The sequence below is a fragment of the Bos mutus genome, chromosome 11 (assembly GCF_027580195.1).
Source record: "Bos mutus isolate GX-2022 chromosome 11, NWIPB_WYAK_1.1, whole genome shotgun sequence".
NCBI classification, from domain to species: Eukaryota; Metazoa; Chordata; class Mammalia; order Artiodactyla; family Bovidae; genus Bos; species Bos mutus.
Window position 1 is genome coordinate 86,765,862 of NC_091627.1, and position 23,355 is coordinate 86,789,216.

Consider the following 23,355-nt stretch of genomic DNA (forward strand, 5'->3'; position numbering starts at 1 on the left):
ACACCTCTCCTTCCCAGGGGCCCTGTGTGCCGCCCTTTTGTACACCCTCTTCATTCCCTTTTGATCCTGATTTCACTTAAACTGCCGGAGGACCACACTCTGTCTGTCTCTTAAAAATTAGGTAAACGAGTTTTTAATATATATCAAAATACATGAACATTTAAAAATTGAGGGTGATTTTATTTTCTTTCATCCCCTCATCCTCTGCCCCATACCCTGCCATTTTTTAAGGACTCTTAGCTGAATTTCTTTAGTATTCTTGATTTGATGGATGAGCTGGTATGTTCTACATTTTATCATAAAACTCTGCATATAAGTAGTATGAATTGGTATGACTTTCTTTTTAATGGACCAAGCCTATGTTTCAAACAAATTAGTATACTTCATGTTTTAAAAATTCTATCAGTAAGATTAATATATTTGGGTTCATGCTCCTCCTCTTACTGTTTTTGTTTCAGTTCCTTATGCTTCATGTGGTTTGTCCTTATCTTCTAATGTAGAAGTAATTAACAGTCAAAAAATGTTATGTGGTTTGTAAAAATGACCCATATCTCCTCTGTGTTAACAGTGACATCTATTTAAATGTGGCCTAAAGTAAGGTTAGATATCTTTGTGTAGATCTGTAGACCATCTATATGTCTTTAAGTGTCTTTGCTTTTAGTTTCCCTTTCATCAAATGTTAACAGATTTTAATAAATATTTTTGCTGGCTTTTAACTTTAAGGTTTTTGACTTAAATATAGTTTGTAACTTTTATTATTTCTCTTTTTTTGAGCCCTCTAGAAATCATAACTAATGTTTTGGTAGAGTTTTTATTACTGAGTTTTTGACCTTTGGAAACTTTACTTAGTTGTTTTATTTCTACAGAGGCATACTGATTATCTACAGGATTATATAGGGTTAATGTTGCTCCTTCATTAATATAGATATGAAAATTGGGTCAGATTGGTCAAGTGCTTGGGAAATTATAATCCATGAAAAATTCTAGTGACACCAAAGAAATAGACAAGATACAGCTCAATAAAAGATAACTCAGGGTAAAACTTCATGCAAATATAAAATAGAATTATTAATTTCAGAGATAGCCAGCATAAAATGAATACCATGGTGGACTGAATTTGAATCAGTATTGTGGTAATATGGGGATGTATTTGGCAAAAATATATAGCATATATGTCTCATGGTCATATTATACACTCATTTTGACATATGCTAGAATTCTAACTGTTTAAGTATAGTGAAAAAGAGTACTGAGCTTGTAAATGGGTCAGCTTTAGTGGGTTTGTTTGTATGTTTGTTTTGGCTACCCCACACGATTACCGGATGTTAGATCCTCAACCAGGGATTGAACCCAGGACCTCAGCATTGAGAACACAGAGTTCTGACCCATAAACCACCAGGGAATTCCCCAGATCTGTTGTTTATTAACTGTATAACTTTGCATAGTTTAACTTCTGTGGATTACATTTCCATATCTGTCAAATGATTGAGTTGGAGTGTTATCTAATATGTAATTTCAACTGTGAAATTCTGAATCATTTAATCTAAATTTAGGTCTTTACTCTAGAGACGGAGAATGGAGTATCAAGGAACAACGTACTCAAGTCCCAACTGAAAAGAAATCTTAAGGGAGACAGCTCAGTTTCTGGGGTTCTATAGAGAGGTTTCATGGATCCCTAACTTATCTGAGAGATGGAAAAACCATGTCAGAAGTTCTCTTCTTTTCATCTTCTCTCTTGTCTTGGATTCTTGCTTGCTAATGACTTACTTCACTACCTGCACATGCACAACTCCAGGTTAACGCCCCAAACTCTGATGGGCATACTTGCTTTTCTTATTTCTGTGCTTAGTAAATTTATGTATTAAACCTTCTAAAGGTAGAGGACTGGTAAATTTTAGGGAGTAGATTAACCATATCTTGTCCCTTCCCTCCAAAAGCTTATAGTTTGGTAAGGGAAACATTTACCACAGTAAAATATGAAAAGTAAAACGTGAAGCTAAGATAAAAAGTGCTCTTCTCAGGTTGATAAAAAGATGTGAAAGGCTTCATATGAAATGTAGCATTTCATCTGATACTTGAAGAATTAATAACCTTTCAGCAATATGAGAGGGAAGGAGTATATACCAAGGCAAAAGAATCAGGGTGAGCAATGATACGGGAGCGGAAAAGAGGAAGACTATAATTGACAGCATTTATTTTGTGCCTGCTCTACATCAAGAGCTTCATGCACACTTTCTACTTAATCCCCACAGCAATTTCTGGTGCTGTGAACCAGGAAAAAACACATAGTTTTTTTCTTCTTGTGATGAGAACTTGTAAGATCCATTCTCTTAACAGCTTTCAGATAGAAAATATTGTTAACTGCAGTCACCATGTTGTACATTATATTGCCAGAACTTATTTATGTTATAATAAGAAATTGGTACCCTTTGACCACTGTATCCATTTCCCCACCTTTGACCCCTTGGCTCTAATAATCACCAGCTCTGGTTTTTGTGGATTCCAGATGTAAGTGAAATCATATGGTATTTGTCTTTCTCTGTTTGACTTATCTCACTTATCATAATGCCTTCAAGATCCATCCATATTATTGCAAATAGTAGGATTTCCTTCCTTTTATGGCTGAATAATATATCATTGTCTCTCTTTGTATATACACATCACATTTTCTGTATCCATTCATCTATCAGTGGAGATAGAGGTTGTTTCCATGTCTTGGCTATTGTAAATAATGATGCACTGACATGAGGGTGCAGATTTCATTCAAGACAGTAATTTCATATCCTTTGACTTTATACTAGAAGTGGAATTGTTGGATCTCATGGTAATTCTATTTTTAATTTGTTGAGGAGCCTCTGTATTGTTGGATAGTGCCTGTACCAATTTACATTCCCACCGACAGTGCACCAGGGTTCCCATTTCTCCACATCCTTGTCAGTATGTGTTGTTACCCTTTTGACAATAGCAGTTCTAACAGGTGGGAGATGACAACCTCACTGTGGTTTTGATTTGCATTTCCCTGTTGGTTATTGATGGAACACTTCTTCATTTACTTGTTGGCCATTTGTATATCTTTTTTGGAAAAATGGATATTAAGTTCCTCTGCCCATTTTTTACTCTTAATTGATAGGTAGGGCTAGTTGTTGTTTTCTTTTGATAGTGTGTTATGAGTTCTTTATATGATTTGGATATTAATCCTTTATCAGATATAAGATTTGCAAATATTTTCTCCAGTTCATTTTTTAATGGTTTCCTTTGCTATAGAGAAGCTTTTAGTTTGATTTAATCACAGTTGTTTATTTTTGCTTTTGCTGCTCATGTCAAAAGCAAAAAATCATTGCTAGGATCAGTGTGAAGGAGTTTACCCTCCTATGTTTTCTTCTAGGAGTTTTATGGTTTCAGGTCTTGTGTTCAAGTCTGCATTCCATTTTCAGTTGATTTTTTGTATAGTGTAGGACTGGACTTAAGTTTGATTCTTCTGCATGTGGTTGTTCAGTTTTCCCAGCACCATTTATCAAAGAGACTGCCCTTTTCCTTTGTTTATTCTTGGCTCCTTTGTTATAAATTAATTGACCATACATGATGGGTTTATGTCTGGGCTCTGTTCTTTTTCATTCACTTAACATGTCCATTTTTATGCCAGTATTGTGACTTTGAAGTATAGTTTGAAATCAGAGGCATGATACCTCCACCTTTGTTCTTCTTAAGATTGCTTTGGCTATTTAGAATCTTTTGTGATTCTATACAAATTTTAAGATTTTTTTTTCGTGAAAAATACCATTGGAATTTTGATAGGAATTACATTGAATCTGTAGATCATTTTGGGTAGTGTGAACATCTTAACAATATTAATTCTTCTAGCTCATGAACATAGAGATCTTTCCTTTTATTTATGTCTTCTGCAGTTGGATTTTGATGCATGGCACATAAAATTGTTCTCTTTCCAATGATTTGTTATTAGTGTATATTAATAGAAATGTAATTGATTTTTGTATATTGACTTTGTATCCTGCAACTTTACTGAAGTTTTCAGTTAATCCCAACAGGTTTTTTGGTGGAGCCTTTATGATTTTGTGTATATAGTGTCATTTCATCTGCACATGTACAGTTTGCTTCTTCCTTTCTGATTTGTATGCCTTTTTTCTGTTGTGTAACTGCTCTGACTAGGACTTCCAGTAAATACTATGGTGAATAAAAGTAGTAAGAGTGGACGTCCTGTCTTGTTCCTGATCTTAAAAGTTTTCACCCTTTCAACATTGAATATGATGTTAGCTGTGGGCTGATAATATATGGTCTTTATTATGTTGAGGTACATCCCTTCTACAGTCACTTTGTTAAGAGGTGTTATCGTGAATGGATGCTGCATTTTGTTAATGTGGTGTGTTGAAAAAATCCTTTCATCCCTGGAATAAATGCCACTTGATTGTTTGTTCTTGTTGTTCAGTTGCTGAGTCATGCCTGACTCTTTGCAGCCTCATGGACTGTAGCACGCCAGGCTTCCCTGTCTTTCACTGTCCCCTGGAGTTTGTTCAAACTCGTGTCCATTGAATCAGCGATGCCATCCAACCATCTCATCCTCTGTCACCTGCTTCGCCTGCCTTCAGTCTTTCACAGCATCAAGGTCTTAATGAGTCAGCTGTTTGCATCAGGTGGCCAAAGTATTGAAGCTTCAGTATCAGTGCTTTGAATGAATGTTCAGGGTTAATTTCCTTTAGGATTGACTGGTTTGATCTCCTTGCTGTCCAGGGGACTCTCAAGAGTCTTCTCCAACACCATAGTTCAAAAGCATCAATTCTTTAGTGCTCAGCCTTCTTTATGGTCCAACTCTCACATCCATACATGACTACTGGAAAAACCATAGCTTTGACTATACAAACCTTTATTGACAAAGTGATGTCTCTGCTTTGTAATATGCTGTCTAGGTTGGTCATAGCTTTTCTTCCAAGGAGCAAGCGTCTTTTAATTTCATGGCTACAGTCACAGTCTGCAGTGATTTTGGAACCCAAGAAAATAAAGTCTGTCACTGTTTCCATTTTTTTTCCTCCGTCTATTTGCCATGAAGTGATGGGACTGGATGCCATAATCTTAGTTCTTTGAATATTGAGTTTTAAGCTAGCCATTTTTGCTCTCCTATTTCACCCTCACCAAGAGAATATGATGCTTTTAATGAACTCAGTTTGCTGATATCTTGTTGAGGGTATTTGTGTTTGTGTTCATCAGGGATACTAGGCTGTAATTTTCTTGTAGTGTCCTTATCTGGCTTTATTATCAGGATAATGATGGTGGTTTCATAAAATGAATTTGAAAGTATTCCCCCCACTTCTGTTTTTCAGAAGAATTTGAGAAGGATTGTTATTTAAACATTTGGTAGAATTCACCATTAAAGCCCTCTGGTTCTTATCTTTTGTTTGTTGAGAGGTTTTTGATTACTGATGTAACCTCCTTACTATTAAGTGATCTGTTCAGATTTTCTACTCCTTTATGATTCAAGATTGGTAGGTTGCACATCTCTAGCAATCTATCCACTTCTAAATGTCCAGTTTGTTGGTGTGTAATTGTTCATCGTAGCCTCTTATCCTTTGTATTTATGTGGTATCAGTTGTAATTTCTTCTTTTTCATTTGTAATTGTATTTGAAACTTCTCTTTTTTCTTGTTAAGTCTGTATAACGGCTTCTCTATTTTATCTATTTAAAAACCCAGCTCTTAGCTTTATTGATTTGTTTTCTGTTGTCTTTCTAGTTTCTATTTCATTTATTTCCGCTATGATCTTTATTTCCCTCCTTCTACTACTACTACTTCTTTTTATAGTTGCTTGAGATATAAAGTTAGGTTCTTTATTTGAGATCTTTCTTTTCTCAGCGTAGGTGTTTATTGCTATGAACTTCCCTCTTGGAACTGCTTTTGCTGCGTCCCATAAATTTGAGTATATTGTGTTTCCATTATTTGTCTCGATATTTTTTTGTTTCTCTGTTGATTTCACTTTGACTTGTTGGCTATTCAGTTGTATGTTGTTTAATCTTCACGTATTTGTGAATTTTCCAGTGTTTTTCCCTTCTGATTGATTTGTAGTTTCACACTGTTGTGGTCAGAAAAGATGGCTTGATATGATTCACTGTTCTTAAATTTATTAAGATTTGTTTTGTGCTGTAACATCTGATCCACCCTGGGGAGTGTTCTCTGTGTGCTTGAAAAGAATATACATTCTGCTGCTTTTGCATGAAATGTTCTGTAAATTTTCATTAAGTGTATTTGTAGCCTAAATTCAGTATTCCTTACTGATTTTCCATCTGGATTATCTATCCATTATTGACAGTGGGTTTTTTTTTTTTTTAATTTATTTATGGCCGAGTTGGGTCTCGATTGCTGTATGCAGGCTTTCTCTAGTTGCAGCAAGTGGGGGTACTCTCTGCTGTGGTGTGAGGGCTTCTCGTTGTGGTGAGGTCTCTTGTTGCAGAGCAGGGACTCCAGGCATGCAGGCGTCAGTAGTTGTGGTGCTCTGGCTTATTGGCCCCATGGCATGTGGAATCTTCCCAGACCAGGGGTTGAAGCCATGTTCTCTGCATGGGCAGGCAGGTTCTTAACCACTGGACCACCAGGGAAGTCCAACAGTGAGATACTGAAGCCCCCTGTTACTAGTGTATTGCTGTCTATTTCTCCCTTCAGTTTTTTAAAATGTTTGCTTATATATTGAGGTATCTCTGTTTGGGTGCATATTTACAAATGTATATCTTCTTGTTGAATTGACCACTTTAGTTTTTGGCTTTAATTCTATTTTATCTGATATAAGTTAAATACTTTTAATTATACCATACTCTTATTTGTCACTCTTAACAATGTTATTTGGAGAGCCAAAGTTTCTAATTTTAATGAAGTACAATAAATTTTTTCCTTTATGGATGGTGCTTTTGTTTTTCATGAAAACATATTTGCCTAAATCATTAAGTGTATTTGTAGCCTAAATTCAGTATTCCTTACTGATTTTCCATCTGGATTATCTATCCATTATTGACAGTGGGTTTTTTTTTTTTTTTAATTTATTTATGGCCGAGTTGGGTCTCGATTGCTGTATGCGGGCTTTCTCTAGTTGCAGCAAGTGGGGGTACTCTCTGCTGTGGTGTGAGGGCTTCTCGTTGTGGTGAGGTCTCTTGTTGCAGAGCAGGGACTCCAGGCATGCAGGCGTCAGTAGTTGTGGTGCTCTGGCTTATTGGCCCCATGGCATGTGGAATCTTCCCAGACCAGGGGTTGAAGCCATGTTCTCTGCATGGGCAGGCAGGTTCTTAACCACTGGACCACCAGGGAAGTCCAACAGTGAGATACTGAAGCCCCCTGTTACTAGTGTATTGCTGTCTATTTCTCCCTTCAGTTTTTTAAAATGTTTGCTTATATATTGAGGTATCTCTGTTTGGGTGCATATTTACAAATGTATATCCTCTTGTTGAATTGACCACTTTAGTTTTTGGCTTTAATTCTATTTTATCTGATATAAGTTAAATACTTTTAATTATACCATACTCTTATTTGTCACTCTTAACAATGTTATTTGGAGAGCCAAAGTTTCTAATTTTAATGAAGTACAATAAATTTTTTCCTTTATGGATGGTGCTTTTGTTTCATATGAAAAACATATTTGCCTAAATGAAAATAAGATTTTGTCCTATGTTTTCTTCTAGAAGTTTCATAATTTTAGGTCTTTTTTTACATGTATTTTTTGGCTATGCTGGGTCTCTGTTGCTGTGTGGGTGTTTTTCTCCAGTTGTAGTGAGCGGAGGCTACTGTCTAGCTGCAGTGCGTGAGCTTCTTGCTGAGGTGGCTTCTCTTGTTGCGGAGCACAGGCTCTAGGGCACATGTAGTTGTGGCACGTGGGCTCTAGGGCACATGTAGTTGTGGCACGTGGGCTCTAGGCACATGTAGTTGTGGCACGTGGGCTCTAGGGCACATGCTCAGCAGTTTTGGCGCACAGACTTAGTTGCTGTGTGGCATGTGGGATCTTCCCGGATCGGGGATTGATCCCATGTCTCCTGCATTGGCAGGTATACTTTTTACCACTGAGCCACCAAGGAAGCCCTAATTTTAGCTCTTTTTATCGGTGATCTATTAGTTTCGTGGAGCTGCTATATGAAAGTACCACAGCTACATAATTTAAACAACAGGAGTTTATTTTCTGACAGTTCTTGAGGCTAGACATGTAATCGGAGATCAGTAGAGTTGGTTCCTTCTGAAGACTGAGCAAGAATCTGTTCCATGCCTCTCTCCCAGCTTCTGGTGAAAGTGAAAGATGATCAATCGTGGCTGACTCTTTGCAATGGACTGGAGAATTCTCTAGGCCAAAATACTGGAGTGGGTGCCTTTCCCTTCTCCAGGGGATCTTCCCATCCCAGGGATGGAACCCAGGTCTCCCACATGTGTGCAGGCTCTTTACCAGCTGAGCCACCAGCGAAGCCAAGGCTTGTGTGTCATGTTCTCTCTGTGTCTTCACTTCGTTTTCTATTTACAAGTATCTGACTGTGTCTACAAATTTTTCCCTTTTGTAAGGACACAGTCATACTGTTTTGTTTTGTCAACATATGTGTGTATCCTTAAACTGCGTCTGTCCTAAGCTGCTTCAGTATGCCCAACTCTCGTGATCCCATGGACTGTAGCCGCTAGGCTCCACTGTCCGTGGGATTCTCCTGGCAAGAATACTGGAGTGAGTTGCCATTTCCTTCCCCAGGGGATCTTCCCCCCCCAGGGATATCCTTAAACTAATTCCACATTGTCTTGAATTCTCTGGTTTTATGACGATATGATGTCAGGTGTGTAAAGTCCTCCAACTTTGTCCTTTTTTTCAAAACTGTTTAGCCCGATTAACATCCTTTGCATTTTCATATAAATGTTAAAATCAGCTTTGTGGTTTATATCAAAAAGCCCACCAGAATTGTGTACATTATTTATTACCTGTGTTTCATGTTTCTGATGCAGTTTTAAATGAGGTTTTTAAATTTTCTAATTTCTGATTTTTCATTTTAGCATTTAGAAATATAATTTTTTTTGTACATCACACTATCCTGCAGTCTTGCTAAACTAGTTCTAGTAACTTTTAAGTTTCTTTAGGGTTCTCTACATAGATGATCTTGTCTTTTGCAAATGCAGTTTTATGTCTCATCTTCCAATATTTCATTTCTTGTTTTGTACTGGAGGCTAAACCTGTAGTACAATATGGAATAGAAGTGATGAGAGGACGTTTGTGCCTTGTTCCCAATATTAAAAGGAAAGCATTCAGTCTTTTATCATTAGGTGTCAAATAAAGTTTTTTAGATGTTTTTCATCAGGTTGAGGAAGTTCCTGTTCCTAGTTGGCTAAAACTTTTATCTCAAATGATTGTGAATTTTGTCAAGTACTTTTTCTCCATCTATGTATTTTTCTCTGTTGATATGATGAGTTACATTGACTTACTTGGAAATGTTGAACCAACCTTGCATTTGTGGAACAAACTCTCTTGGTCACCATATATTTTCCTTTTTATACTTTGTTTGATTCAGTTTACCTATATTTTCTTAGGATTTACCTGTCGTTTTTCTTCTATTATCTTTGTGTGGTTTTGTTAACAGGGTATTATTGGTCTCACAAAATGATTTTGGAATTATTTCCCTCCCTCTTCTGTATTCTGAAGAAATTTGTGTAAAATTGATATTACTTTCTGAAGTGTTTGATAGAGCTCACCAGTGAAGCCACCTGGGCCTGAAATATTCTTTATGAGGAGGTTTTAAACTCAATTTCTATTCTTCAGTGCACATAGAGCTATTCAAGTGTCTACTTCTTTCTGAGTGAACCTTGGTAATTTGTGTCTTTAGAGGAAAATTTTCATTTCATGCAAGTTATCAAATCCATTATGTTCTCTCATTATCCTTTAAAATCTGTAGGATTTCTGGTAATGGTGTCATTTTCATTCCTAATATTTATAATTTCTGTGTTTATTCCCCTTCTCAGTCCTTGTTCTTTCTGGCTACAGGTTTTTATCAACTTTGTTTTCAGTGAAGTAGTTCTTGGTTTTAATTATTTTTCTCTATTGTTGTCTTTCTCCCCCCTTTTTTCTACCTCCTTTGGGGTTTAACTTGCTTTATTTTTTCAGTTTTTTTAAGGTAGAAGCTTAGTCTTTTTCCCTTTAATATAAGTGCTATAAATCTGGTGGTATAAGTTTCCCTCCAACCACTACTGTAGCTGCGTATCACAGACTTTGATATATTTTTATTTTATTCAGTTAACTGCCTGATTTCTCTTATGATATCTTCTTTGGTCCATTGATTGTTTAATTTGGAAGAATTTGGAGGTTTTTCAGATATTTTTCTATTGTATTGATTTCTAGCTTTTATTTCAGTTTTGGCTCAAGAGTATACTTTGTATGATTTCAACCTGTATATTTATTGAGATTTGTTTTATGGTGTAGGACTGTGTCCTTCAGTATATTCTGTGTGTTATAATTGCAGTTTACAAAACATGTATTTGCTTTTGTATAGTGGAGTTTTCTATAAATAACAGGTCAAGTGGTTGATCGTGTTTTCTATATCTTTATGGATTTCTTTTTATTCTGTAATGTACTAAGAAAGTAGTATTAAAATCTCCCAGCTATAATTTTAGTTTTGTTTGTTTCTCCTTTCAGTTTTTTTCCCTTTCAGTTTTAATCAATTTTTACTTCATGTTTTTTGAAGCTCTGTAATTTGCAAGCACATTTGAGATTTTTACATCCTTTGATACGTTGATCCCTTTTTTAGTATAACTTTTCTTCTTTATATCTGGTTATATATCCTATTCTGAAGTCAACTTTGGTAGAATATAACCATTCCTGCCTTTTTTTTGTTTAGTTTTTGCATTGTGGTACCTTTTCACATGTTTTTGCTTATAATCTCTCTTGTACCTTCATGTGTAATGTGGGCTTTTTGTAGAGTGCATGTGGTTGGGTCATGCTTTTTAAATTTACTCTGTCAAATTCTGCTTTTCAAGTGCTTAGACTTTGTGTTTAACACAAGTTTTAGTATAAATGAATTTAAATATATTGTTTTTTCTCTTTAGGTCTTGAATCATTTTCTCTTTTTCCTGCCTTCTTTTAAATTGAGTATGTTATGTAATTCCATTTGTTTTTAACTGTTGTTTTATTATACTCCTAAAATTCCTTTTAGCAGTTGCTCGAGTGCAACGGTCAACAAACTACATCTTTGGGCCAAGTCTGCCCCATTATCTTCTTTTACGAATAAAGTTTATGGGAACATGGCATGCTTGTTCATTTGTATCTTGCCCATGGCTGCTTTCATGAACAACAGTGGACTTAAGTAGCTGTAACAGAGACTGTATGGGCCACCAAACCTAAAATAATTACTCTCTGGCCTTTTATAGAAAATATTTGCCAACTGTCGCTTTATCATAATCTTAGCATAAACTGCCTTTAAACAGTATCCTCCTGTTTAAACGCGTGGTGCTGTGCTGTGCACTACTGTGACGTAAATCACTACTGTGATGCAGTGCGTCCTTGGAATAGTATATTTCTTTTTTCTGTCGTCATTTGTGCTGTTGTTGTCACATACTTGATTACTGCATACAGTTGAGTCTCATTACTTGTGGTATTTATAACATGATCTCAAACATTGTATTAGTGAATACTGCACCATTGCTTCAGGGAAAACACAGGGCTACGTCCCTGTGAGCATTCAGGATACAGTTTTGTCAACCAGGAAATACATGACCTTGTTTTGTATATGTTTCTGCTTAAAAATACCTTATTTAATGTATATATTGTTGATTCATTAATATTGACCTCATGTACAGAAGCCCTGTCACTCACGCATGAATGGAGCTTATCTAGCACACATTTTCTCCATAAGGCACATTATAGCCTTCTTGCATTTAGGAACAGCAGACAGCACATCAGCCATTTTAAGCAGAGAAGTCGCCATCAAAAAGCCCCCAAGTCCAGAACACATGGCACTAAATAGACCATGAAAAGGACATGCATTTTACACTATGAGAGCTGAAACAAGAAGGCAAAAGCATCACCTTGTTCAGTTTCAATTGGAAATATGCAGAGTGACAGATTTTTCACCTTTTCTGCATGTCTGCAAATGACTGATAAAGCACAGAGCATATTGATTTTGAGGTTTCAAGTAAATTTTAGCAAGTAGGCACATCCACAGAAGCAGAATCTGTAAATAATGAGGATTGACCTTTGTTACAGATCTCTCAGTAAGTTGTTATTCTTCTTGCTTTTAACAGTAAATTAGGTTTTTAGAAAGTTAGAACCGAGAAAAATGATCTTTTATATTTATCCACTCACCTACTTAACGCTTGCAGTTTAACACTTGCAGTACTCTTTATTACTTAATGTTGGATCTGAATTGTATGCAACATGTCTTTTTCTCAGTCTTCATTTAGATTTTTCTCTTCTTGGTTTTCAGTGGTTTGAATATCATGTGCCTTATTGTGGTTTTCTTTTTGTTTTGTTGCTGGAATTTAAGCTTGGTCTTGAGAATATGATTTCCTCAACTTTTGAGAATTTTGTATTCATTGAACCTTCTTAGTCTTTTCCTGTATTATTTCTACCACACTTTCAGAATTCTTGTTTGCTTTCCTCGTCTTCTTTCTATCTAATCCAGACTTTGATTTGAAACGTGTAGTGCAGTTGTTGTTGTTTAGTTGCTAAGTCATGTCTGACTCTCTCTGACCCCATGGACTGTAGCCTGCCAGGCTCCGTCTGTCCATGGAATTCTCCAGGCAAGAATCCAGGTGTGGGTTGCCATTTCCTTCTTCCTGACCCAGGGATTGAACCTGCATCTCCTGTGTTGAAAGGCGGAGTCTTCACTACTGAGCCCCTGGGAAGCCCATTTAGTGCAGTAAGAAAGCTATATTTGAATTGTCTCCAGGTTGTGCTGTGACTACACCTGAGCTAGAGCATTATTAAAACTGTTTTCAATCCCAGCCTACTGTGAAAGTAGATTGGAGTGTAAACCAAGCTCCTTGTCACAGTTTGCCATGATTCAGTCATTTTTGATAAGTTTTTCAATTGGTTACATGTACTTTGACCAGTGCAGACTTTACTTCAGTGTTTGTGTCTTTTTCCTACAAAATCTTATCCAATACTTTTAAGCAGGTACACTGGAAAATTTTCTAATTACCCTTCATGAACATTTCCTAATGAGCAGCTTTTTTTTGTTTGTTTGTTTTAATGTCAACATTTTAAAAGTATTTACAAGCTCCATGTATATGGTTGGGTACTTCTGTGCAACTTAAATGTGACTTAATTTGTAACAGTGGTTTTCAACCTTAACTACACTTGAGAATAACCAGGGAGCCTAACAGACCCTTTCCTAGACCAGTGAAGTCATGCTTCCTGGGGGTTCAGAGTTTGCATAAGAACTCCATCTGTGGCTCTGTTTGTGGTTCTCGTGAGCAGCCCAAATCAGGAACCTCCACTTTAATGGAAATTGACAAGCATAAATGGCCAGATAGGTAATAATCTGAAGATATTTTTTCTAAATGGCCAGATAAGTAATAATCTGAAGATATTTTTTCTAAGTATTTAAAATTGTATAATTTGTTGTATGAGCTTGATATCATTGTTTTCTACATACTGGTAATAAATAATATATTTTTAAGACATCTGGTAATTCAAAGATTCGGTAGGGCAGAAACCAATACAACATTGGAAAACAATTATCTTCCAATTAAAAAAAAATTCAGTAAGGTCTACATCTGATTATAGGTTAATATGGCAGTTCAAAATCTTATATTAAAAAAATGCTGGTGATTTCATTTCTTCTGCTTGTCCGATTACAGACAGCTAGATAGTATAATCCAGTTATCCCTTTTCTCAGTGCCGTTATCTGTTACTACTCCATGCAGTTGAGTAGACATTTGTGGTACACTTAAACTGTTCAATCACAGTGCCCGCTACTGTGGAGCTTATCAAGATAAAGGATAAATTCCCTGCCCCTAGTGATTTATGCTCTAGAAAAAGAGAAGGTGAGTGAATGTCAAATTACTGTTTGGTAGGATAGATGACGCTAAGTCCTGAAATAAAGGCATAAAATGGTACATGACTCAGAGGGAGAACTGTCATCTCATTGGGGAGTTGTGACAGTGTTTTCAGCCCTACTGTTTACTTTTATTATCACCAACTGTAGTCCTTCACCTGTGGAACTGAACTTCAGCTGCTGGTACAATGCCCCAGGACTACTTTGATAGCTTGTAGCATGAATACAGCAGGATGCCTTTAACGTCCTTTAGTAGTCAGTGAAGAACAGAAACCTGTCTTATTTGTGCACGTATGGAGTTTTTTTTTTTTTCACAGTCAAATGAATAAAGCTCTGTGCTTCTGCTTCCTAGTAGTGTTCTAAATTTTATATGCACTAGACCTAGTTATTCAAGAATTCGTGGTAATTTCTGTTCTCTTCACCTTCCTGCAACTAACTCAACAAACATTTCTGGTTGCTGGCAGTGAGCCACTAACAGAAATATGTGATTATTTAGGTAAGGTATTACTGCAAGAATACTTAGAGAAAATGCTTATGGTTTCCAAAGGCAAGTCACTAGTCCAGATTACTTCCTAAGCTCCAATCTGCCATCTTCTGTCTTATTACTAGGGCTTTGTGTCTGCTGTTCTTTTACTTGGAACACCCTTCTCCTGCCATATCCTCTGCTTACACCTCCAGGAAGTCTTTTTCTGACCTCCTCTGCCGGGGTTAGATGCTGGTATCCTGTACAACCTGTATTTTAACTTTCATCATATTGATTGTAATTGTCCTTTTACTTGAAACTATCCACCATAAAACTGTCGTCTCTGTGAGGTCAAACATCATGTCCACAGCAGGTGCTCAACAGATGTTTCTTAATTGAATAAGTAAAGAAAAGAATCCATTAGAAACAGTGTGGTTTGGTAGTTAAACATGAGTTTGGGAGTCAAATTTGGGTTTGTCTCTACCACTTACTAGTGCGTGTTTGGTTTCTTATCTGGAAAATGAGGTTTAAAATAATACTCATTTCATGGTTTTGTGTGTGTGTGTGTACATGTATATTAAATGATTATATTTATAAAATGCTTAACCCAACACATAGTAATCACACAGTAAATATTAGCTCAACAATAATATTGCATATTAGTCTGATCTTCAGTTCAGTTCAGTTCAGTCGCTCAGTCGTATCCGACTCTTTGCGACCCCATGAATCGCAGCACGCCAGGCCTCCCTGTCCATCACCAACTCCCGGAGTTCACTCAGACTCACATCCATCGAGTCGGTGATGCCATCCAGCCATCTCATCCTCTGTCGTCCCCTTCTCCTCCTGCCCCCAATCCCTTCCAGCATCAGAGTCTTTTCCAATGAGTCAACTCTTCCCATGAGGTGGCCAAAGTACTGGAGTTTCAGCTTTAGCATCATTCCTTCCAAAGAAATCCCAGGGCTGATCTCCTTCAGAATGGACTGGTTGGATCTCCTTGCAGTCCAAGGGACTCTCAAGAGTCTTCTCCAACACCACAGTTCAAAAGCATCAATTCTTCGGCACTCAGCCTTCTTCACAGTCCAACTCTCACATCCATACATGACCACAGGAAAAACCATAGCCTTGACTAGACGAACCTTTGTTGGCAAAGTAATGTCTCTGCTTTTGAATATGCTATCTAGGTTGGTCATAACTTTCCTTCCAAGGAGTAAGCGTCTTTTAATTTCATGGCTGCAGTCACCATCTGCAGTCATTTTGGAGCCCCAAAAAATAAAGTCTGACACTGTTTCCACTGTTTGATCTTAGTGGCTTCCAAATGAAACTAAACAGAACTTTAACCACCTTGTACTTTGGGATCCTTTCTCATTTGAGGGTTATAAGAAATCAATTGTGATCCAGAAATCACTGAAAGCACCTGCCAGTTAAGTTTATGTTAACTTTTGGTTTTGTCCTTTATGGAATGTACATTTGTGTCATAATCTGTTTTCTACTTTGTATAAGACAACTGATTCCTTCCCTGATCAGTATGGGTGAATTATTTGAAATTTCCTATTAGGTCCACTAATGCTCCTTTTTATTGATGCAGAAAGTTGGAGATTAATGATGTATCATTTCTGTGGTTTATTTAATCTTCTGTTCTTGGGCTGTATGTGTGAGTTTCATGTGCAGTCTTTTAGCTCCTGAAAACCTGTGACTTTTGTCTTAGAAGATTGTAGTATATTGTATTACTCAGGGAATAAGTTTCTTTAGATTAATGTGATTACAGATATGACTTCAGGGTCATAATTTTGAGTTCCACTGATTTAACTAGTTATTTACTGTTGTTGAGCAAACGTGCTTTTCTGGGTTTCTATACTGTTATAGGCTGCTATGGTTAATTCAGTGGAATTGAGATTTTCCGGTATTGTATGAACATTCCCAAAGACTGAACTGCCAGAAAGAGCAACTTTAAAGATATGGGGAGAGGAGAGCTCATTGAAACTATGTTAGATCTTTTGATATTAAAGGGAGGGACATAAAACTAACCAAGAGTACATGACCATTTCCATTAGGGGAAAAGTGATTGAAAGTATTTATTGATAATTATCTTAAGAAATTAAATGAATACAAATACAAACAAAATTTAACATTTTTGTGTAATGCTTAAGAAAAAGGCTTTGTGAAATAAACGTATCATTATATTCCTGAAAAAGAAAGACTGATAGTATATAATTTGTACTACCCAAATTAAATTATTTTTTCCACTCAGAATTTTATTGGGGAAGAGAAATTTATTGGGATTCTTTCTACTCCGATAATGTTTTTCTAAAGTTCATTAGGGAGAAAAAGTAGTCAAAAGCATTGTTTAAAATCTGAAAAATAAGAGAGAAAGGGAAGTGAAAAACTGTAGTAACTGAAAGCAGATACTACTAAACACAGTAACAGATCCAAGGTGCATTTCAGTGCATGTCAAGGGAGGTGAGAGAAATAAAGGGGAATCATTTTTCAGAAATTTGAGTTTAGAAAACTCTCTAAGCAGTTAAAGGGGCATTAACATAGACCTCCATTTAATACCTGACACCAAGATAAATTTTTACAGGAATTAAAGGTTAGGAACCAGAGTTCAAATTGCCAACATCCTCTGGATCATTGAAAAAGCGATTGACTATGCCAAAGCCTTTGACTGTGTAGATCACAATAAACTGGAAAATTCTGAAAGAGATGAGAATACCAGACCATCTGATCTGCCTCTTGAGAAATCTGTATGCAGGTCAGGAAGCAACAGTTAGAACTGGACATGGAACAACAGACTGGTTCCAAATAGGAAAAGGAGTACGTCAAGGCTGTATATTGTCACCCTGCTTATTTAACTTCTGTGCAGAGTACATCATGAGAAATGCTGGCTGGAAGAAGCACAAGCTGGAATCAAGATGGCCAGGAGAAATATCAATAACCTCAGATATGCAGATGACACCATCCTTATGGCAGAAAGCGAAGAAGAACTAAAGAGCCTCTTGATGAAAGTGAAAGAGGAGAGTGAAAAAGTTGGCTTAAAGCTCAACATTCAGAAAATGAAGATCATGGCTTCCCGTCCCATCACTTCATGGCAAATAGATGGGGAAACAGTGGCTGACTTTATTTTTGGGGGCTCCAGAATCACTGCAGATGGTGACTGCAGCCATGAAATTAAAAGATGCTTATACCTTGGAAGGAAAGCTATGACCAACCTAGACAGCATATTAAAAAGCAGAGACATTGCTTTGCCAACAAAGGTCCATCTAGTTAAGGCTATAGTTTTTTCAGTGGTTGTGTATGGATGTGAGAGTTGGACTATAAAGAAAGCTGAGCACCGAAGAATTGATGCTTTTGAACTGTGGTGTTGGAGAAGACTCTTGAGAGTCCCTTGGACTGCAAGGAGATCCAACCAGTCCATCCTAAAGGAAATCAGTCCTGAGTGTTCATTGGAAGAACTGATGTTGAAGCTGAAACTCCAATACTTTGACCACCTGATGGGAAGAACTGGCTCATTTGAAAAGACCCTGATGCTGAGAAAGATTGAAGGTTGGAGGAGAAGGGGACGACAGAGGATGAGATGGTTGGATGGTATCACCGACTCAATGGACATGAGTTTGGGTAAACTTTGGGAGTTGGCAGTGGACAGGGAGGCCTGGTGCCCTGCAGTCCATGGGGTCACAAAGAGTCGGATACAGCTGAGTGACTGAACTGAACTGATGAGAATTTAAATCAAAGGAAAATTAGAATATAGTGGAGTTGAGTATTTATCAACTTATGAGTAGATATCTTACTTTCAGAACAGTAAAAAAAAAAACAAAGGAAAAGAATAGCTTGCAGATTTGAATATTCCAAATTGTAATATTTGCAGATGTAAGAATAATAAAAAGAAGTTTAGGGCGATACTGCACCAAATATTACATAAGATTAATATCTTTATTCTGTAAAGAGCTTGCATATTAGTAAGAGAAATCTCTAAATATTTGGTTAATTCATATAAAATATATCTCACAAAGATATTCGATTAAAGAAGCTCTTGGGAAATGTTCAATATAGTAGTACTAAATAAATGTTAGGTATTATGTGTTCAATTAGGGGGAAAGTGAAATTGGTATTTCCATTAGAGGTGAGATATGGCAAAACCTCATAGAAACAGAGAGCAATCAATGATTCTAAGCAAAAGTTAAAAACTACATCAAGTTCTAACTAACACAGATAGTATAAAACATGTACACAGATTTTTTTCCCCTGAAGAATGTATCTCTTTAACAAGCAAATCATTCATAGTTGAGCTCTGCTTAAAACTTGGATGTGACCAAAAGTGGTCAGTCTTTGAATTCACTCCAATTTCATGACACATCCTGAGGGTGGAGTGGGTGGGGTGTCTTTTGTTGTTGTTGTTGTCTTTAACTTTGGCCAAAAAGTTAGCTTCCTTTTTTTGAAAATTTGAAATGCTTCCAACACTTATGTTACATTGAGGTTGGTTATGTCTTATTCCTCTTTCTGTCTCCCCAGCGCCTTATACTCAGTAGCCATTTGTTAAAAAGAGACATTGTACCTGCATTTACTGCTAAAAACATGATACTGCAAATAATCTTTAGTGCTAATTATTTCCCTGATGAAACAACATAAAGTTGCTAGAACCACAGAGAGAAAGGAATGAGTGAATACACACCAGTGTTCTTTTTTGTACTGTTTCATGTATCAGTGCCTTAGTTTTGCCCAACCTGCTGTCACTAGTTTAGGTGGTCACATATTTAGTTTCTGGAGCTCTGTCTTTTCTGGGATTGTGTAAAAGGCCAGGTTCTCCTAAAGTACTTGAAATTCTCAAAGTTTTTCACTCTGAAAACACCAGTGAACTTCATATTCCTTGTGAGAATGTAGCTTGCTGCTGCTGCTGCTGCTACTGCCTAGTCGCTTTGGTTGTGTCCTACTCTATGTGACCCTGTGGACTGCAGCCTGCGAGGCTCTTGTGTCCATGGGATTTTCTAGCCAAGAATACTAGAGTGGGTCGCCATGCCCTCCTCCAGGAGATCTTCCTGACCCAGGAATTGAGCCCCAGTCTCCTGCATTGCAGACAGATTGTTTATCACTGAGACACCAGGGATGTCCAAGAATGTAGATTGGGACTGTTACAGCCCCAGTACCTAATTTTAACATATACAATTAAATTAAGCCAGTGGTTCTCAAGTGGGTTGACACCCGCCACCCTCAGGAACATTGGGTAGTGTCTGGAAATGTTTTGTTTTTGTTGTCACAGTTAGGGGAAAGGAAGTGCTACTGGTATCTAGCGGGTAGAGGGAAGGGATGCGGCTACAGTGCTCGCGAGAGCTGCCCCACCCATCCCCTCAACAAAGGATTATCTGGTCCAAAGTGCCAGTAGTGCTGAAGTTGAAAAACGTGGAGTTAGAGTCTATAGAAATAAAATCTATGAAGTTGGAAGGAATAAAAAACTTCTGTTAGTACTATTGTAGGGTCTTAGTAAATTAGTAAATATGAATGTCTTCTAGATGTGAATTGTAGCTTGAGAGCTTTAAATTTGGATTTGTATTTTGCCTTTAGTGTGTTTAAAAATACAACACAGTTTCCATTATGAATATGGATATAGTTACACAAAGAAAGTAAGTTTTTAATCTCATTGCATTAGATATCTGTATCTTCATACTGGTTTATAAAGCAAACTTAACAACTCACAGTATCTCTGCCTTCTGGGAGTTTATACGCTAAAGGGAGTGTTCTTTATACTGATGAAATCCAAAGAACTGGTAGGACTGGCAGTCAGGAGAAGAAGGCAGACGGAGCTGAGCAGTAGGTAGAACTAGGATTGAGCCAAGCAGAAATTGGCTGATCAGATCTCTGCCAGGAGGCCACTACCAGAGAGTCAGATTGCAAATGAGAAAATCAAAACTGAGGGAGCAGGCCTTGCCCATTTAAACAGAGTATTCATGCATGGATTCCCCGTGTCAAAATTACATTAGCATTTAAAATCTGTTCTATTTTTTGTTATTGGCATGTGTTTTTAAAAGATTTAATAATCTAAGAAAGAGGTAACTGTTTTCAAATCAAAGGGACAGATGCAAGTGAAGATTTTGATTCTGCAGCTTTTTTGTGTTTTGTGGTTATAGACCCTTTCTTCCGTCACTTGACTTTTGAACCTGATCTGTAATGCAAGGGTCATCATACTTACCTCCATTTTAAAATGTAATTAATGTAAAGCCCTTAATACATCATCTGGCACATGGTTAGTACCCTCCAAATAGTAATATTCATGGTTTTAAAATCTCTTTAAATCTGGAAAGATCATTGATCCTGTAGTGTTGTTAAAATTTTAGTAAACGCCAAAGCATGTATAGCATTCATGCTATAGCCATGACAGTAACTTAGCTTTATTCCTAACCTTTGATTTTAGTATTTAGCATATGACAGACTATTAAAAATGGAGACAAAATGTTCATCTTATTAGAGGACTGGGGTTACTTGTTTTAGGAATTCTGAGGAAATTAAATGAGATCAAGTGCTCTGCATAATATAATGCTTGATGTTTAGCAACTATTACACTCAATGAATGCTAGTTTCCAACTTTCATATTGCCAAGAGGCTTAGAAATACTATTGTAACGCTACTGCTATTATGTTAATTTATTGAATGAAGATAGTAGATGTAATTGGAGTAAGAGAGGAAATTGGCAGACAGTAAATCATTTTAAGCTATAATGGTGTTTACTGAAATTGAAATGATCCTAACTAAGACTGACTGTCTCCTTTTAACTGATTTAAAACATTTGTTTTTAGTTTTGACCATTTACATGACACTAGACCTGAAGGCTCTTTGTTTACCTATCCTGATTTAGGAGGATTTTGGTCTGTTCTTTGACTGAATACACTGTCTCTGCAGACATGCTGTAATTTTCAGGTCCTGCCAAAGTAGAGTGAAAACCCCAGCTGTGTCTTTTGTGTTCTAGAAACCAGTTGTCATTCTCTTTTTTTCCCCTCTCTATTCTTTTCATTACAGCTGTGTTCAATGGCTAGGTGACATTCTACTCTTTACCCTATCCCAGCGTTTTTTTATCTTGGCAAAACAGTGTCTGTCAGGCAACCATTGACTAATCTGGAGGCTCAAACTGGAAGAAGGTTGTTTTGTTTTAATTTTGCTAGATATTCAGGTTAAGACCTTGGCTAGAATAGAAAGATCCAAAAAGTTTGAATTAAAGATAATCAGAACTAATTGAAAAACAAAGAAAAAATGAAAAAAAGATCGTTCTGGTTTATGTCAAAGAGAAGTGGTATTAAATGAAGCAACTTGTCTAGCATCCCATATTTGGAACATTCTGTTAGAGATTAATGATGAAATTCAGAGTCCACATTGAATAATTTTCTCGTTGACTCATCTAGACTTTCGTGTCTTCTATCTGTGTATGGGAACAGAGTCCTTGAAATTCTTCTCTTTAATAAAATTGTTTCCTAAGAAGTGATGTTAACGTAATAATTATATTTATTTCTGGGAAATATTTTAGTGTTAAATTAGTTTAGCTTTGCTCAGCAGTCAACAGTCTTTTTCAGTAAGTGCCTGTTAGATACTAAGTTCTAGGTGCTGGGCATTCAGTAGGGAACATTGCAAAGAGAATGCCCTTGCCCTCTTGGACTTATTTATTATCATCTGTTTTATTATTAGAAAGACTTACTGTGAAGATTTACTTGGCATCAAATGACTTTGGTATTTCATCTTTTCAAATTAAGTGAATATGAAAAAACCTGTGATGCTAGAAATGTTCTATTAATCTTGACCTGGGTGTTGCTTATGTGGCATGAGAGTGTAGAGTTATCTATCTTCTAATTAACATTCGTGTACTTTATTCATTATACTTCCTTTAAAAAATGTTTTTAATGTACATTAAAATTCTCCAATGGTTTTCCATTGCCATTAAACTAAAACTCATATTCCTTTTTTAAAGTATATAGTGATAAATTATATGTTGAGGTAATGTTAAATCCTGAAGCTGTTATGTTAATGTGTAAAAATTGTGTTTGATCAAATAGAAACTTGAAAACTTCTTAACTCATCTAACTTTTTTTTTTTAAACAATGTTCACAGAGATGTTATAGAAAACAGTGGCAGGTTTTTTTTTTTCCAAATTTTATTTGTTTATTTTTGGCTGTGTTGGGTCTTCGTTACTGTGAGGGCGTTTCTCTAATTGGGGATAGCAGGGGCTAATCTTTAGTTGTGGTGCGGGAGCTTCTGGTGGCAGTGGTCTCTTGTCGCAAAGCATAGGCTCTCGGCACGCAGCCTTCAGTAGTTGCGGCTCAAGCTCAGAAGTTGTTGGTGCACAGGTTTGGTTTCCCATGGCATGTGGGATCTTCCTGGATCAGGGATCGAACCTGCATCTCCTGCTTTGACAGGCAGATTCTTTGCCACTGAGCCGCCAAGGAAGCCTTCATCTAACATTTTATTGACAAAATTTTAATGATATGAACTTTATTCACATTAAACTCCCAAAATATAGTGTGACTTGAAGGAATTTTATTTGCAAGTATTAAAAACTTTTTACTTAAGACAAGTATAAGTTAATACCATGGAAAATGACTTTCACGGGATAGTTATAGAAAGATAAGATGATCTGTTTTTTTATTCCTGAAGCCATCTTTAATGCAGAAACAAAGACAGATGAGTCTAAAGTGGGCGAAGTGGGTGCATAAGGGGTGAGAATTTGATAACTTTGTGATGAAATTCTGTTACTTTCCCACATGAACTGAGAACAGAATTCATTTGCACTGTCAAGAGAAGTCATTGGCACAGTTGTAGAAAGAAAATCCAGAAAGGGGGGAATGGGGATTTGGAAAGAGGCTAAAATAAAGGCCTTTTGCTTCTACCCTGCTAATTCTTTTGATGTTTTTCTCATTTCCTCT

At 36.7% G+C, this 23,355-nt stretch overlaps 1 protein-coding gene across 4 annotated transcripts in view; it reads left to right on the forward strand.

The window, feature by feature from the left end:
* PRKD3 (protein kinase D3) overlaps positions 1–23,355 on the forward strand; it is an 87,908-nt gene that overhangs the window by 8,767 nt on the left and 55,786 nt on the right. The window lies entirely within an intron of this gene.